A 13,507-nucleotide genomic window follows, 5' to 3' on the forward strand; every position below is an offset into this window, starting at 1 on the left:
TTGCAAATAATCTGCAACTGTGCTGACTTTCTTTTTTGTCTTTCTTATTTTAAGGATCTCATGACCCACCTGACGCATCTTTTTACCTGAAAGTGGACCTGGCCAACAAGGGGCAACTGTGTAACAGGTACGTGTTAATTAAATTTTTATACATTTATTGATTTTCTTTTTTCTTGTCACACAGGATCTCATGATGCACCTTTTTACCTGAAAGTGGACCTGGCCAACAAGGGGCAATCCATCTTCAGCTACGAGTGGTTGTCTGCATCTGGAACGGTGTGTGGCTGGCCTGCAATTAATCTGCAACTGTGTAACAGGTACGTGTTAATTTGGTTTTAATACATGTATTGATTTTCTTTTTTTTTTGTCACACAGGATCCCATCACGCATCTTTTTATCTGAAAGTGGATCTGGCCAACAAGGCGCAATCCATCTTCAGCTGTGATAGTTTGTCTGCATCTGGAACAGGTTCTGGCTGGCTTGTAATTAATCTGCAACTGTGTTGACTTTCTTTTTTGTCTCTTATTTTCAGGTTCTCATGACCCACCTGACGCACCTTTTAACCTGAAAGTGGATCTGGCCAACAAGGGGCAATCCATCTTCAGCTGCGAGTGGTTGTCTGCATCTGGAACGGTCTCTGGCTGGCTTGCAATTAATCTGCAACTGTGTTGACTTTCTTTTTTGTCTTTCTTATTTTCAGGATGTCATGACCCACCTGACGCACCTTTTTACGTGAAAGTGGATCTTGCAATTAATCTGCAACTGTGTAACAGGTACGTGTTAATTTGGTTTTAATACATGTATTGATTTTCTTTTTTTTTTGTCACACAGGATCCCATCACGCAACTTTTTACCTGAAAGTGGATCCGGCCAAAAAGGGGCTATCCATGTCCAGCTGTGAGAGGTTGCCTGCATCTGGAATGGTGTCTGACTGGCTTTCTTTTCATCTGCAACTGAGTTACAGGTAAGTGAACATTCAGTTTCTATACTTATATTGACTTTCTTTTTTGTCTTTCTTATTTTCAGGAAGTCATGACCCACCTGACGCATCTTTTTATCTTGAAGTGGATCTTGCAATTAATCTGCAACTGTGTAACAGGTACGTGTTAATTCGGTTTTTCATACATATATTGATTTTCTTTTTTCTTGTCACACAGGATCCCATCACGCACCTTTTTACCTGAAAGTGGACCTGGCCAACAAGAGGCAATCCATCTTCAGCTGTGATAGGTTGTCTGCATCTGGAACAGTGTCTGGCTGGCTTGCAATTAATCTGCAACTGTGTTGACTTTCTTTTTTGTCTTTCTTATTTTCAGGATCTCATAACCCACCTGACGCACCTTTTTACTTGAAAGTGGATCTTGCAATTAATCTGCAACTGTGTAACAGGTACGTGTTACTTCGGATTTCATACATATATTGATTTTCTTTTTTCTTGTCACACAGGATCTCATGACGCACCTTTTTACTTGAAAGTGGACCTGGCCAACAAGGGGCAATCCATCTTCAGCTATGAGTGGTTGTTTGCATCTAGAACGGTGTCTGGCTGGCTTGCAATTAATCTGCAACTGTGTAACAGGTACGTGTTAATTCGGTTTTTATACATATATTGATTTTCTTTTTTCTTGTCACACAGGATCTCATGACGCACCTTTTTACCTGAAAGGTGATCTTGCAATTAATCTGCAACTCTGTAACAGGTACGTGTTAATTCGTTTTTTATACATATATTGATTTTCTTTTTTTTTTGTCACACAGGATCCCATCACGCACCTTTTTACCTGAAAGTGGATCCAGCCAACAAGGGGATATCCATGTCCAGCTGTGAGAGGTTGCCTGCATCTGGAATGGTGTCTGACTGGCTTGCAATTAATCTGCAACTGTGTAACAGGTAAGTGAACATTCAGTTTCTATACTTATATTGACATTATTTTTTTTCTTTCTTATTTTCAGGATGTCATGACCCACCTGACGCACCTTTTTACCTGAAAGTGGATCTGGCCAACAAGGGGCAATCCATCTTCAGCTGTGAGTGGTTGTCTGCATCTGGAACAGTGTCTGGCTGGCTTGCAATTAATCTGCAACTGTGTAACAGGTACGTGTTAATTCGGATTTCATACATATATTGATTTTCTTTTTTCTTGTCACACAGGATCTCATGACGCGCCTTTTTACCTGAAAGTGGATCTGGCCAACAAGGTGCAATCCATCTTCAGCTGTGAGTGGTTGTCTGCATCTGGAACGGTGTCTGGCTGGCTTGCAATTAATCTGCAACAGTGTAACAGGTACGCGTTAATTCGGTTTTTATACATATATTGATTTTCCTTTTTTTGTCACACAGAATCCCATCACACCTTTTTACCTGAAAGTGGATCCGGCCAACAAGGGGCTATCCATGTCCAGATGTGAGAGGTTGCCTGCATCTGGAATGGTGTCTGACTGGCTTTCTTTTCATCTACAACTGAGTTACAGGTAATTGAACATTCAGTTTCTATACTTATATTGACATTATTTTTTTTCTTTCTTATTTTCAGGATGTCATGACCCACCTGACGCACCTTTTTACCTGAAAGTGGATCTGGCCAACAAGGGGCAATCCATCTTCAGCTGTGAGTGGTTGTCTGCATCTGGAACAGTGTCTGGCTGGCTTGCAATTAATCTGCAACTGTGTAACAGGTACGTGTTAATTCGGTTTTTATACATATATTGATTTTCTTTTTTCTTGTCACACAGGATCTCATGACGCACCTTTTTACCTGAAAGGTGATCTTGAAATTAATCTGCAACTCTGTAACAGGTACGTGTTAATTCGTTTTTTATACATATATTGATTTTCTTTTTTCTTGTCACACAGGATCTCATGATGCACCTTTTTACCTAAAAGTGGATCTGGCCAACAAGGGGCAATCCATCTTCAGCTACGAGTGGTTGCCTGCATCTGGAACGGTGTCTGGCTGGCCTGCAATTAATCTGCTACTGTGTAACAGGTACGTGTTAATTTGGTTTTTATACATATATTGATTTTCTTTTTTTTTGTCACACAGGATCCCATCACGCACCTTTTTACCTAAAAGTGGATCTAGCCAACAAGGTGCAATCCATCTTCAGCTGTGATAGGTTGTCTGCATCTGGAACAGTCTCTGGCTGGCTTGCAATTAATCTGCAACTGTGTTGACTTTCTTTTTTGTCTTTCTTATTTTCAGGATCTCATGACCCACCTGACGCATCTTTTTACCTGAAAGTGGATCTTGCAATTAATCTGCAACTGTGTTGACTTTCTTTTTTGTCTTTCTTATTTTCAGGATGTCATGACCCACCTGACGCACCTTTTTACCTGAAAGTGGATCTGGCCAACAAGAGGCAATCCATCTTCAGCTGTGAGTGGTTGTCTGCATCTGGATCGGTGTCTGGCTGGCTTGCAATTAATCTGCAACTGTGTAAAAGATACGTGTTAATTCGGTTTTTATACATATATTGATTTTCTTTTTTCTTGCCACACAGGATCTCATGACGCACGTTTTTACCTGAAAGTGGACCTGGCCAAAAAGGGGCAATCCATCTTCAGATACGAGTGGTTGTCTGCATCTGGAACGGTGTCTGGCTGGCTTGAAATTAATCTGCAACTGTGTAACAGGTACGTGTTAATTAAATTTTTATACATTTATTGATTTTCTTTTTTCTTGTCACACAGGATCTCATGATGCACCTTTTTACCTGAAAGTGGACCTGGCCAACAAGGGGCTATCCATGTCCAGCTGTGAGAGGTTGCCTGCATCTGGAATGGTGTCTGACTGGCTTTCTTTTCATTTGCAACTGAGTTATAGGTAAGTGAATATTCAGTTTCAATATTATTTTGACTCACTTTTTCGTCTTTCTAATTTTCAGGATGTCATGACCCACCTGACGCACCTTTTTACCTGAAAGTGGATCTGGCCAACAAGTGGCAATCCATCTTCAGCTGTGAGTGGTTGTCTGCATCTGGAACGGTGTCTGGCTGGCTTGCAATTAATCTGCAACTGTGTAAAAGATACGTGTTATTTCGTTTTATATACATATTGATTTATTTTTTCTGGATCAGTGTCTGGCTGGCTTGCAAATAATCTGCAACTGTGCTGACTTTCTTTTTTGTCTTTCTTATTTTAAGGATCTCATGACCCACCTGACGCATCTTTTTACCTGAAAGTGGACCTGGCCAACAAGGGGCAACTGTGTAACAGGTACGTGTTAATTAAATTTTTATACATTTATTGATTTTCTTTTTTTTTGGCACACAGGATCCCATCACGCATCTTTTTATCTGAAAGTGGATCTGGCCAACAAGGCGCAATCCATCTTCAGCTGTGATAGTTTGTCTGCATCTGGAACAGGTTCTGGCTGGCTTGTAATTAATCTGCAACTGTGTTGACTTTCTTTTTTGTCTCTTATTTTCAGGTTCTCATGACCCACCTGACGCACCTTTTAACCTGAAAGTGGATCTGGCCAACAAGGGGCAATCCATCTTCAGCTGCGAGTGGTTGTCTGCATCTGGAACGGTCTCTGGCTGGCTTGCAATTAATCTGCAACTGTGTTGACTTTCTTTTTTGTCTTTCTTATTTTCAGGATGTCATGACCCACCTGACGCACCTTTTTACGTGAAAGTGGATCTTGCAATTAATCTGCAACTGTGTAACAGGTACGTGTTAATTTGGTTTTAATACATGTATTGATTTTCTTTTTTTTTTGTCACACAGGATCCCATCACGCAACTTTTTACCTGAAAGTGGATCCGGCCAAAAAGGGGCTATCCATGTCCAGCTGTGAGAGGTTGCCTGCATCTGGAATGGTGTCTGACTGGCTTTCTTTTCATCTGCAACTGAGTTACAGGTAAGTGAACATTCAGTTTCTATACTTATATTGACTTTCTTTTTTGTCTTTCTTATTTTCAGGAAGTCATGACCCACCTGACGCATCTTTTTATCTTGAAGTGGATCTTGCAATTAATCTGCAACTGTGTAACAGGTACGTGTTAATTCGGTTTTTCATACATATATTGATTTTCTTTTTTCTTGTCACACAGGATCCCATCACGCACCTTTTTACCTGAAAGTGGACCTGGCCAACAAGAGGCAATCCATCTTCAGCTGTGATAGGTTGTCTGCATCTGGAACAGTGTCTGGCTGGCTTGCAATTAATCTGCAACTGTGTTGACTTTCTTTTTTGTCTTTCTTATTTTCAGGATCTCATAACCCACCTGACGCACCTTTTTACTTGAAAGTGGATCTTGCAATTAATCTGCAACTGTGTAACAGGTACGTGTTACTTCGGATTTCATACATATATTGATTTTCTTTTTTCTTGTCACACAGGATCTCATGACGCACCTTTTTACTTGAAAGTGGACCTGGCCAACAAGGGGCAATCCATCTTCAGCTATGAGTGGTTGTTTGCATCTAGAACGGTGTCTGGCTGGCTTGCAATTAATCTGCAACTGTGTAACAGGTACGTGTTAATTCGGTTTTTATACATATATTGATTTTCTTTTTTCTTGTCACACAGGATCTCATGACGCACCTTTTTACCTGAAAGGTGATCTTGCAATTAATCTGCAACTCTGTAACAGGTAAGTGTTAATTCGTTTTTTATACATATATTGATTTTCTTTTTTTTTTGTCACACAGGATCCCATCACGCACCTTTTTACCTGAAAGTGGATCCAGCCAACAAGGGGATATCCATGTCCAGCTGTGAGAGGTTGCCTGCATCTGGAATGGTGTCTGACTGGCTTTCTTTTCATCTACAACTGAGTTACAGGTAAGTGAACATTCAGTTTCTATACTTATATTGACATTATTTTTTTTCTTTCTTATTTTCAGGATGTCATGACCCACCTGACGCACCTTTTTACCTGAAAGTGGATCTGGCCAACAAGGGGCAATCCATCTTCAGCTGTGAGTGGTTGTCTGCATCTGGAACAGTGTCTGGCTGGCTTGCAATTAATCTGCAACTGTGTAACAGGTACGTGTTAATTCGGATTTCATACATATATTGATTTTCTTTTTTCTTGTCACACAGGATCTCATGACGCACCTTTTTACCTGAAAGTGGATCTGGCCAACAAGGTGCAATCCATCTTCAGCTGTGAGTGGTTGTCTGCATCTGGAACGGTGTCTGGCTGGCTTGCAATTAATCTGCAACAGTGTAACAGGTACGCGTTAATTCGGTTTTTATACATATATTGATTTTCCTTTTTTTGTCACACAGAATCCCATCACACCTTTTTACCTGAAAGTGGATCCGGCCAACAAGGGGCTATCCATGTCAAGATGTGAGAGGTTGCCTGCATCTGGAATGGTGTCTGACTGGCTTTCTTTTCATCTACAACTGAGTTACAGGTAATTGAACATTCAGTTTCTATACTTATATTGACATTATTTTTTTTCTTTCTTATTTTCAGGATGTCATGACCCACCTGACGCACCTTTTTACCTGAAAGTGGATCTGGCCAACAAGGGGCAATCCATCTTCAGCTGTGAGTGGTTGTCTGCATCTGGAACAGTGTCTGGCTGGCTTGCAATTAATCTGCAACTGTGTAACAGGTACGTGTTAATTCGGTTTTTATACATATATTGATTTTCTTTTTTCTTGTCACACAGGATCTCATGACGCACCTTTTTACCTGAAAGGTGATCTTGAAATTAATCTGCAACTCTGTAACAGGTACGTGTTAATTCGTTTTTTATACATATATTGATTTTCTTTTTTCTTGTCACACAGGATCTCATGATGCACCTTTTTACCTAAAAGTGGATCTGGCCAACAAGGGGCAATCCATCTTCAGCTACGAGTGGTTGCCTGCATCTGGAACGGTGTCTGGCTGGCCTGCAATTAATCTGCAACTGTGTAACAGGTACGTGTTAATTTGGTTTTTATACATATATTGATTTTCTTTTTTTTTGTCACACAGGATCCCATCACGCACCTTTTTACCTAAAAGTGGATCTAGCCAACAAGGTGCAATCCATCTTCAGCTGTGATAGGTTGTCTGCATCTGGAACAGTCTCTGGCTGGCTTGCAATTAATCTGCAACTGTGTTGACTTTCTTTTTTGTCTTTCTTATTTTCAGGATCTCATGACCCACCTGACGCATCTTTTTACCTGAAAGTGGATCTTGCAATTAAACTGCAACTGTGTTGACTTTCTTTTTTGTCTTTCTTATTTTCAGGATGTCATGACCCACCTGACGCACCTTTTTACCTGAAAGTGGATCTGGCCAACAAGGGGCAATCCATCTTCAGCTGTGAGTGGTTGTCTGCATCTGGAACAGTGTCTGGCTGGCTTGCAATTAATCTGCAACTGTGTAACAGGTACGTGTTAATTCGGTTTTTGTACATATATTGATTTTTTTTTTTTTTGTCACACAGGATCACATCACGCACGTTTTTACCTGAACGTGGATCTGGCCAACAAGGGGCAATCAATCTTCAGCTGTGAGTGGTTGTCTGCATCTGGAACGGTGTCTGGCTGGCTTACAATTAATCTGATACTGTGTAAAAGATACGTGTTAATTCGTTTTTTATACATATTGATTTCTTTTTTCTGGATCAGTGTCTGCCTGGCTTGCAATTAATCTGCAACTGTGTTGACTTTATTTTTTGTCTTTCTTATTTTCAGGATCTCATGACCCACCTGACAGACCTTTTTACCTGAAAGTGGATCTTGCAATTAATCTGCAACTGTGCAAAAGGTACGTGTTAATTCGGTTTTTATATATATTTTGATTTTTTTTTCTTGTCACACAGGATCTCATGACGCACCTTTTTACCTGAAAGTGGATCTGGCCAACAAGGGGCAATCCATCTTCAGCTGTGAGTGGTTGTCTGCATCTGGAACAGTGTCTGGCTGGCTTGCAATTAATCTGCAACTGTGTAACAGGTACGTGTTAATTCGGTTTTTATACATATATTGATTTTCTTTTTTCTTGTCACACAGGATCTCATGACGCACCTTTTTACCTGAAAGGTGATCTTGCAATTAATCTGCAACTCTGTAACAGGTACGTGTTAATTCGTTTTTTATACATATATTGATTTTCTTTTTTCTTGTCACACAGGATCTCATGATGCACCTTTTTACCTAAAAGTGGATCTGGCCAACAAGGGGCAATCCATCTTCAGCTACGAGTGGTTGCCTGCATCTGGAACGGTGTCTGGCTGGCCTGCAATTAATCTGCAACTGTGTAACAGGTACGTGTTAATTTGGTTTTTATACATATATTGATTTTCTTTTTTTTTGTCACACAGGATCCCATCACGCACCTTTTTACCTAAAAGTGGATCTAGCCAACAAGGTGCAATCCATCTTCAGCTGTGATAGGTTGTCTGCATCTGGAACAGTCTCTGGCTGGCTTGCAATTAATCTGCAACTGTGTTGACTTTCTTTTTTGTCTTTCTTATTTTCAGGATCTCATGACCCACCTGACGCATCTTTTTACCTGAAAGTGGATCTTGCAATTAAACTGCAACTGTGTTGACTTTCTTTTTTGTCTTTCTTATTTTCAGGATGTCATGACCCACCTGACGCACCTTTTTACCTGAAAGTGGATCTGGCCAACAAGGGGCAATCCATCTTCAGCTGTGAGTGGTTGTCTGCATCTGGAACAGTGTCTGGCTGGCTTGCAATTAATCTGCAACTGTGTAACAGGTACGTGTTAATTCGGTTTTTGTACATATATTGATTTTTTTTTTTTTTGTCACACAGGATCACATCACGCACGTTTTTACCTGAACGTGGATCTGGCCAACAAGGGGCAATCAATCTTCAGCTGTGAGTGGTTGTCTGCATCTGGAACGGTGTCTGGCTGGCTTGCAATTAATCTGATACTGTGTAAAAGATACGTGTTAATTCGTTTTTTATACATATTGATTTCTTTTTTCTGGATCAGTGTCTGCCTGGCTTGCAATTAATCTGCAACTGTGTTGACTTTCTTTTTTGTCTTTCTTATTTTCAGGATCTCATGACCCACCTGACAGACCTTTTTACCTGAAAGTGGATCTTGCAATTAATCTGCAACTGTGCAAAAGGTACGTGTTAATTCGGTTTTTATATATATTTTGATTTTTTTTTCTTGTCACACAGGATCTCATGACGCACCTTTTTACCTGAAAGTGGATCTGGCCAACAAGAGGCAATCCATCTTCAGCTATGACTGGTTGTCTGCATCTAGAACGGTGTCTGGCTGGCTTGCAATTAATCTGCAACTGTGTAAAAGATACGTGTTAATTCGGTTTTTATACATATATTGATTTTCTTTTTTCTTGCCACACAGGATCTCATGACGCACGTTTTTACCTGAAAGTGGACCTGGCCAAAAAGGGGCAATCCATCTTCAGATACGAGTGGTTGTCTGCATCTGGAACGGTGTCTGGCTGGCTTGAAATTAATCTGCAACTGTGTAACAGGTACGTGTTAATTCGGTTTTTATACATATATTGATTTTATTTTTTTTATGTCACACAGGATTCCATTACGCAACTTTTTACCTGAAAGTGGATCCAGCCAAAAAGGGGCTATCCATGTCCAGTTGTGAGAGGTTGCCTGCATCTGGAATGGTGTCTGACTGGCTTTCTTTTCATCTGCAACTGAGTTACAGGTAAGTGAACATTCAGTTTCTATACTTATATTGACTTTCTTTTTTGTCTTTCTTATTTTCAGGATGTCATGACCCACCTGACGCATCTTTTTATCTTGAAGTGGATCTTGCAATTAATCTGCAACTGTGTAACAGGTACGTGTTAATTCGGTTTTTCATACATATATTGATTTTCTTTTTTCTTGTCACACAGGATCCCATCACGCACCTTTTTACCTGAAAGTGGACCTGGCCAACAAGGGGCAATCCATCTTCAGCTGTGATAGGTTGTCTGCATCTGGAACAGTGTCTGTCTGGCTTGCAATTAATCTGCAACTGTGTAACAGGTACGTGTTAATTTGGTTTTTATACATATATTGATTTTCTTTTTTCTTGTCACAGAGGATCTCATGACGCACCTTTTTACCTGAAAGTGGACCTGGCCAACAAGGGGCAATCCATCTTCAGCTATGAGTGGTTGTCTGCATCTAGAACGGTGTCTGGCTGGCTTGCAATTAATCCGCAACTGTGTAACGGGCACGTGTTAATTCGGTTTTTATACATATATTGATTTTCTTTTTTTTGTCACACAGGATCCCATCACGCATCTTTTTACCTGAAAGTGGATCTGGCCAACAAGCGGCAATCCATCTTCAGCTCTGAATGGTTGTCTGCATTTGGAACGGTGTCTGGCTGGCTTGCAATTAATCTGCAACTGTGTAACAGGTACGTGTTAATTCAGTTTCTATACTTATATTGACTTTCTTTTTTGTCTTTCTTATTTTCAGGATGTCATGACCCACCTGACGCATCTTTTTACCTGAAAGTGGATCTTGCAATTAATCTGCAACTGTGTAACAGGTACGTGTTAATTCGGTTTTTATACATATATTGATTTTCTTTTTTCTTGTCACACAGGATCTTATGACGCACCTTTTTACCTGAAAGTGGACCTGGCCAACAAGGGGCAATCCATCTTCAGCTATGAACTGTTGTCTGCATCTGGAACGGTGTCTGGCTGGCTTGCAATTAATCTGCAACTGTGTAAAAGATACGTGTTAATTCGTTTTTAATACATATTGATTTCTTTTTTCTGGATCAGTGTCTGGCTGGCATGCAATTAATCTGCAACTGTGTTGACATTCTTTTTTGTCTTTCTTATTTTCAGGATCTCATGACCCACCTGACGCATCTTTTTACCTGAAAGTGGATCTTGCAATTAATCTGCAACTGTGTAACAGGTACGTGTTAAATCGTTTTTTATACATATAATGATTTTCTTTATTCTTGTCACACAGGATCTCATGACGCACCTTTTTACCTGAAAGTGGACCTGGCCAACAAGGGGCAATCCATCTTCAGCTGCGAGTGGTTGTCTGCATCTGGAACGGTGTCTGGCTGGCTTGCAATTAATCTGCAACTGTGTAACAGGTACGTGTTAATTCAGTTTCTATACTTATATTGACTTTCTTTTTGTTGTCACACAGGATCCCATCACACACCTGATTTCTTTTTTCTGGATCAGTGTCTGCCTGGCTTGCAATTAATCTGCAACTGTGTTGACTTTATTTTTTGTCATTCTTATTTTCAGGATCTCATGACCCACCTGACAGACCTTTTTACCTGAAAGTGGATCTTGCAATTAATCTGCAACTGTGCAAAAGGTACGTGTTAATTCGGTTTTTATATATATATTGATTTTTTTTTCTTGTCACACAGAATCCCATCACACCTTTTTACCTGAAAGTGGATCCGGCCAACAAGGGGCTATCCATGTCCAGCTGTGAGAGGTTGCCTACATCTGGAATGGTGTCTGGCTGGCTTGCATTTAATCTGCAACTGTGTAACAGGTACGTGTTAATTCGGATTTTATACATATATTGATTTTCTTTTTTCTTGTCACACAGGATCTCATGACGCACCTTTTTACCTGAAAGTGAATCTGGCCAAAAAGGGGCAATCCATCTTCAGCTGCGAGTGGTTGTCTGCATCTGGAATGGTGTCTGACTGGCTTTCTTTTCATCTGCAACTGATTTACAGGTAAGTGAACATTCGGTTTCTATACTTATATTGACTCTTTTTTGTCTTTCTCATTTTCAGGATGTCATGACCCACCTGACGCACCTTTTTTCCTGAAAGTGGATCTGGCCAACAAGTGGCAATCCATCTTCAGCTGTGAGTGGTTGTCTGCATCTGGAACGGTGTCTGGCTGTCTTGCAATTAATCTGCAACTGTGTAACAGGTACGTGTTAATTTGGTTTTTATACATATATTGATTTTCTTTTTTTTTTTGTCACACAGGATCCCATCACGCACTTTTTTACATGAAAGTGGATCCGGCCAACAAGGGGCTATCCATGTACAGCTGTGAGAGGTTGCCTGCATCTGGAATGGTGTCTGACTGGCTTTCTTTTCATCTGCAACTGAGTTACAGGTAAGTGAAAATTCAGTTTCTATACTTATATTGACTTTCTTTTTTGTTTTTCTTATTTTCAGGATGTCATGACCCAACTGACGCACCTTTTTACCTTAAAGTGGATTTGGCCAACAAGGGGCAGTCCATCTTCAGCTGTGAGTGGTTGTCTGCATCTGGAACAGTATCTGGCTGGCTTGCAATTAATCTGAAACTGTGTAAAAGATAAGTGTTAATTCCTTTTTTATACATATTGATTTCTTTTTTCTGGATCAGTGTCTGGCTGGCTTGCAATTAATCTGCAACTGTGTTAACTTTCTTTTTTGTCTTTCTTATTTTCAGGATCTCATGACCCACCTGACGTACCTTTTTCCCTGAAAGTGGATCTTGCAATTACTCTGCAACTGTGTAACAGGTACGTGTTAATTCGGTTTTTATACATATATTGATTTTCTTTTTTCTTATCACACAGGATCTCATGACGCACCTTTTTACCTGAAAGTGGATCTGGCCAACAAGGGGCATTCCTTCTTCAGCTGCGAATGGTTGTCTGCATCTGGAACGGTGTCTGGCTGGCTTGCAATTAATCTGTAACTGTGTAACAGGTACGTGTTAATTTGTTTTTTATACATATATTGATTTTCTTTTTTTTTGTCACACAGGATCCCATCACGCACTTTTTTACATGAAAGTGGATCCGGCCAACAAGGGGCTATCCATGTCCAGCTGTGAGAGGTTGCCTGCATCTGGAATGGTGTCTGACTGGCTTTCTTTTCATCTGCAACTGAGTTACAGGTAAGTAAAAATTCAGTTTCTATACTTATATTGACTTTCATTTTTGTCTTTCTTATTTTCAGGATGTCATGACCCACCTGGACGCACCTTTTTACCTGAAGGTGGATCTGGCCAACAAGAGGCAATCCATCTTTAGCTGTGAGTGGTTGTCTGCATCTGGAACGGTGTCTGGCTGGCTTGCAATTAGTCTGCAACTGTGTAAAAGATACGTGTTAATTTCTTTTTTTATACATATTGATTTCTTTTTTCTGGATCAGTGTCTGGCTGGCTTGCAAATAATCTGCAACTGTGTTGACTTTCTTTTTTGTCTTTCTTATTTTCAGGATCTCATGACCCACCTGACGCACCTTTTTCCCTGAAAGTGGATCTTGCAATTAATCTGCAACTGTGTAACAGGTACGTGTTAATTCGGTTTTTATACATATATTGATTTTCTTTTTTCTTGTCACACAGGATCTCATGACGCACCTTTTTACCTGAAAGTGGATCTGGCCCAAAAGGGGCAATCCATCTTCAGCTGCGAGTGGTTGTCTGCATCTGGAACGGTGTCTGGCTGGCTTGCAAATAGTCTGCAACTGTGTAAAAGATACATGTTAATTTCTTTTTTCATACATATTGATTTCTTTTTTCTGGATCAGTGTCTGGCTGGCTTGCAAATAATCTGCAACTATGTTGACTTTCTTTTTTGTCTT

The sequence above is a fragment of the Salminus brasiliensis genome, chromosome 20 (assembly GCF_030463535.1).
Source record: "Salminus brasiliensis chromosome 20, fSalBra1.hap2, whole genome shotgun sequence".
Classification (NCBI taxonomy): Eukaryota; Metazoa; Chordata; class Actinopteri; order Characiformes; family Bryconidae; genus Salminus; species Salminus brasiliensis.